The sequence below is a fragment of the Pteropus vampyrus genome, unplaced genomic scaffold (assembly GCF_000151845.1).
Source record: "Pteropus vampyrus isolate Shadow unplaced genomic scaffold, Pvam_2.0 Scaffold86, whole genome shotgun sequence".
NCBI classification, from domain to species: Eukaryota; Metazoa; Chordata; class Mammalia; order Chiroptera; family Pteropodidae; genus Pteropus; species Pteropus vampyrus.
The window spans coordinates 5,165,686-5,171,802 of NW_011888867.1; the positions used below are offsets into that span (position 1 = coordinate 5,165,686).

At 37.9% G+C, this 6,117-nt stretch overlaps 1 protein-coding gene across 1 annotated transcript in view; it reads right to left on the bottom strand.

The window, feature by feature from the left end:
• The window catches only part of KIF1B (kinesin family member 1B), a 113,585-nt gene that overhangs the window by 106,771 nt on the left and 697 nt on the right, over nt 1-6,117 (bottom strand). The gene's annotated exons all lie outside the window — the stretch shown is intronic.

The window sequence follows — 6,117 nt, forward strand, 5'->3', positions numbered from 1 at the left end:
AAGTGATGAGAAGGACCTGTGCAGCCAGAGGAAAGGACCACCGAAAAATAACACGCTACCTACTCTAACTTGCCAAAAAAACTGATAAAAAGATAATTACAGAATAAATTTTCCCCTGAACACCAACTTCAGTATTTTCCTAATATAAAGAAAATAACGACGAGGCATAGTGAGCAACTATGGCTGCGAAATGACAGTTAAGTCAAAAGAATCCTCTTTCATTCATCCAAGTAATCAGAAGATGCATCATCCTCAGTTGGTCTCTGATCCAAAACTGCAAAATCTGCAAAAAAATCATGCTTTCGACACCAACACACCATTAAATTTTGTTCGTACCACCAACCAACCCACCCTTTATTTGCAAATGCTGGAAGTCATCTTCATTTTGGAAGTCGAACGGATGGGAAGAAGCAGAAGAATTCAGACGATGTATTTATGAGTCACTCCAAACAATTTTCTTTTTATTATAAACAAAATGTCTTGCTCGCTATGAGACTCCAAAGCAATCAAATGCAATAAAAGTTTAAAAACACTGGAAAACAAAAAAGAAACACTCCCAGTATCTCATCTAGAAGAAGGTGCAATCTAACACCCTTTTTTATGATCATAAACTCTATCCCAATAGGAGAAAAACATAAATATAGGATATATTCCAGAATGTCAGCTTAGTAAGTTGCCACATGAGAAGTCATGAAATACTAAATGATATTGTGTCAGACACAGAAGAAAAGACAAAGTGTGTTTTGTTTTGGATCTGAGGGAAGGCAGGCAAAGGCTGCTTGAAGGGCTGACAGCGGCAGAAGGAGGAGCAGGATGTAAACAGGTCCACAGCAAAGTCGGCAGCCAGCAGACAGTCCTGTGCTAAAGAGGCCTCCAGGATCATAGGCTTCCCCAACCCTGACACTGCTGAGGGACAACCTCCCCGAAGGGACAGAAGGACATGACAGTGCGAGACCTGGACGTTCCCCTTACATACCTGTTCTGAAAGTCATTCGAAAGGAGAAAACTGGTTTCAGCTCAACTCTACTTGGTCAATGTAGTATCATTTCAGGGACACCTTTACTCCCCACCCCCAGCACAGACAGACAGACAGACAGACAGACAGACACACACACACACACACAGACACCCCTTTATTGCTATAGCCCCAAGTCCTGACTACAGGAAAAGTGCCCCAAGTACTTAAGCTGGTTTCGATATATTTTACTGACCTGTTCTTCCTATGTCTCTTCATCTTCCTGTTGCTTACCTTCTTACATTCCAGTGACTAAATGAGTAGCATTTAATCAATGTGGACATGGCACATAAAAAGTAAACATCCCTGTCTTTGGAAAAAGGACTGGAAAAGTGACTAGAAGGCCTCAGAAAGAGGCAGCAGGCGACAAATTTCACGGACCCCTGCCTATCATATATTCTCTGGTCACTGGTATAGAGCATTTCTATTTGTAAGATTAAAACTTTTCTTTACTTTTATACATTTTAAATTAAATATCTAGTAGATATATTTATAAAATACATGTGGACTAAAAACAATAACAGTAAAACCAAAGCCCAGGTCCCACCAGCCAGTTACAGAACATAGCTCTCACCTCCGCAGTCCCACTGTGTGACCCTCCCAGATCCCTGCCCCACCTTTGAGGCATGCTGAATTCTGTCATTATTGCCTTACTTTTCTTCATAGTTTTATCCCCATGTTTGCATGGGGTAAAGAATATGGAGTATGGTTTTGCATGATCTGAAATTTGTATTAATAAAATAGTTTATTATACAACTTGTAAAGCTACAGTTTATGTATGCCTTCTGTGTGTGTGTGTGGGGGGGGATTCTTCTTTTCTTTGCTGTATTGTATTATGTTTGTATTATATAAATGTACCATGACTTATTTATCCAGTCTTCTGCTTGCTGGTGGATATTGGATTATTTCTAGTTTTTGCTGTAAGAAAAACTAGTACTGTTAGAGGAGTTTAAATGCTCAGATCTTCAGCATTTCATGCACTACACTGGCAAAGGTTAGAGAGAGGTACATGACTGGGCATGAGATGCACACCTCACAGAATGAATCCTGACAACGGGTAGGCTGATTCCATCTCTCAGGTCGGAGCACGTGGCAGGCAGGTGAAGAAGCAGGAGTGAAGGTCTGGGCTAACCCTATTTCTCCAGCCACACTGTGAAGCACTCTGGACGCTGTTATGGAGTTTATGCCTTAGTCTGATGTAATCGCGTCCTGGCTTATCCTGGGAAAGACTTAAGGACAGCACATTCTGACTCTAGGCTAGTGCCTCTTACCCCTTTTGGGGGATACAGCTCTTCCTAAAAATGTATTGAAAGTGATTACTCTCTCCCTAGGAAGAAGCATAAACACATTTTTCATATAATTTCAAGGGGTTCCCACCTTGACAGACACTCAGAAGTCTATCAGTCCAGGAAAAGAAACCCAAACTAAAATGCAAGTGAGAATTAGGCTAATAGTAATGAGAGAAAAAAACTAAAGACTAACAAGAAAAGACTAGAATACAAAATTATATAACAACTCTAACCATTTAATCAAATTGGAACAACACCACCACAACAAAAATCCATCAAAATGCAGCAGGAGGCTGTGGCAAGGAGGTTAACCAGATAATAAAAAAAAGCTTCTGAAGTGGGAGAAACTTGGACTACAATAGGATATTATTAAACAAAGCCGTTTGTGTATGCACTCGGCTCTCAAAAATGTCAAGCCAGTAATATTTATCTATGCCATGGAAAATATTCCCTGAGACCAGAAAGGGCTTAAATGACACTGCTAATACTTGGTTTTCAGATCTGGCACATTCCCTAAAGTACCCTTCACCCTCTTCTACTTTTTCCTAAGAGATCTTATGGCAGGAACATTCCATTGCATTCCATCTGCAATCAGCTATAATCCCTGTGAGCAGCAGGCCAGGCCAGCCTGCCAGCATAGCCGTCTTTTAATACAGCTAACACATGTGGCTACAGCAAATTCATTTCATTTTTTGCAACAATTCTAGGTTCAAAATGTATGCTCTCTCCCAATCTTAAATCCAATGGGTTTTTTTAAACCATGACTACTTTCTAAACATAGCAAAGCAAGTGGCTCACTTAAAATCTCTCATTTAAAAATGATCTGGATTACATATTAGTCAAATTACTAAAAAATTGCCATATAAAACAGAAAACATTAGTAGAAAACTGAGAAAGTCTCTGATACAATTAGATAACTGGCTTTCCAAGGATAAGCATTTTTCAAAGGAACCAAAATTACCCCAAACCCTCGAGCCATGACAAAGTATTTACCTAGAAAACTAAGACTACTTTTACCAAGGCTGATTCATCTAATGAAGATTTTTTTCCCCCCAAGAGACTTACGCTAATTTAAAAATCAAAGGTCTCCTGCCAAACCTTTCCGTGGAAGACGCCATCTGTTACAGCCGGACGAGGGTCAGGGGTACCAATTACCCAGTCACGATACTAGTAAGCCCACAATTCTAAAAATTTTCCCAAACGTACGGGATATTTAGTTTAAATTCTACTTACTCAAGGTCTAGCTGAAATGCCCTCTCATCTATGACCCTTACGTGTGCCCTCTGCCAAACACACATCTGCATTTTTTTATCTTTAAAACCCTTTTGTATGTCATTATCACTTTGGTCACTTTCGCTTTGTACTGAGGCTTTTGTAGTGTCTTGTCTCTCCTACGAAAAACTAAAAACTCCTTAGGGGCAGGGTGCTACAGTCCATGCAGCTCTGGAACCCCACAGACACACATTACAGCAGACTCTCGAAGAGGAAGGGAGAGGAAGGGCTGCCCCGAGCAGCGCCGCTCGGCCTGCGGTCTAGAAAGGTCTGGGACAAAACATGATGGGAAAACCACTGGTAGTTCAGCACTGCACTTAAGGAGTCCACAGACTGGTGTTCACAGGACGAGGACAATTTTTCCCGGCCTACTCTAACCAAATTATTAATTGTGTTTAATAAAACCGGGCATTTTTTCTTTACTATTTTATCAAAAAGACATATCAAATATTTTCAGGAGTTCTGGAGAGATTTTTGTGGTAGATAAGCAAGAATGGGTGAATAAAACTCTCAAACTCCAAATTTTATAGTCCTCTCCTCAAAAGGTGTTCAATCAGAAATCTTATTTTCTTTTTCAGTTTCCTAGGGAAAACATTCGAAATCCTTCATCCAGAGTGAATAGCATATTTAAGTAATTTTATTTTTCTCTTAAACTGACATTATTTTCTATACAATTAAAATAATGTCAAAAAGAGACCATATACCTTACAATGAGATCTAACACTTTATTAGCTATCAATAATGTTAGTGAGCTTTTAATCCATGTGATCAAAAAAACAGCAAAGTCAGAAAGTCCAGCAGACCCAGATCCATTTCTCTTAACTATCCAGAACTATAAAAAATGTTTTAATTTTCCTACATACTCTAACAGTTTTATTCTCCTGGATAGTCAATGGATTTTTTTTTAAATATTCTATTTGGTACTCAGGCATACCATTATACATACATACAATAGATGCTTGCTAATACATAAAACCTTATTAACTTATATGGGTATTCTCTCATAGTAAAATCTCAAAGGAAACAACTTTTACAAGTTGTAAACATGAATTGTATTATTCAGGTATCTGAAGCATTCATTGAAGTCAAGACTGAAAAATAAGCTACTATTATACCTTATCACTTATTAAAAGGGAAAAAACTATCCTAGAAAAGGACGTTGCTGCACAAACCATCTCTGAAAGGAAATCTCACACAAGCTGCTTCTGGGGAAAGGAAATGACTGACTACATGATGGGAGAAGAGGAAGTGTTTGCACTATGTACTCTTTGTACCTCTGAATTTTACACCATGTGAATGAATGTTTTACCTATTCACAAAAATAAATCAAATTTGGAGGAAAATTAAGATGCTATTTGACCTTGACAATGAGTATAAACTTACAACCAATACGAATATAAACTTATAACCAATCCTAAAGTGATTTGTCATCAAGAAAAGAACATTAGTATCATCACTTGGACTAATAAAAGTTTTCCGTTTATTTTTATTTTATTATATGACAAATTAATTTTTACATTTCATAAATATGGCCTTTTAATGCTCATTTTCTACTTAAAAGTTTTCAGAGAGAAACAGGAGGCTCAGGGCCCACGTCAGCAGCACGTTCACTACGATGACAACACAGAGCTGATGAGTATGGCCCCTGTGCCAGGATTCAGTTATATACTGTGCAAAACTCAATTCTTAAAATGACACGCAAATAACACAGCTTAAATGAGTGGCATTTAAGAACGTAAATATTTATTCTCTAGTTCAACTGTAAGTCTAGCTCAAACTTTAAGCAAATAATATTGATTTTCTTTTTAAACAACTTTATTGAGACATAACTTACATACCATAAAGGTTACTCATTTAAAGTGTACAATTCAATAGTGAATTTTGCACCTCTTTTTCTTTTACGATTGTTCATAGGATATAATTCATAGACTCGCTGGCACAACTGACAAAGAAATGTAAAATATAAATAACGGTACAGCAGTTTAGACTCCAATTTTTGAATCCTTTTTAAAAAAAGATGGTTGCAAGTCCTTATTTACCAAATTCAGAGACGTGTATATGCAACAGAAAGTTTAAAACTGTACCTGAAGAATAAAAATAAAAAATGCTGAGCTCACAGTAACAGAGAACGGAATGGTGGTTACCAGAGGCTGGGACGTAGCGGGAAAAGGGGAGATACCAGCGAAAGGGTCCAAACTTTCAGTTTTAAGATGAATAAGTTTGGGAGACCTAGTGTGCAGCATGGTGACCACAGTTAATAACGTAATGCATACTGAAAACTTGCTCAGAGAATAGATCTCAAGTGTTCTCACCACACGCAGACAAAAAAAGGTAATTAGAAGTGATATGTTCATTAGTTTATGGTAATCATTTCATAATGTATACATACATCAAAATATCACATGATATACCTAAATATATACGTAGTTTTATTTACCACCGGCAGAATCCTCTCACAGAACCCTGGCAAATGGCCCACAGTAGATGAGATCAGAATGGTTTCCCCAACTACTCAGCATTAACTGTTTCTGAAAGACCTAC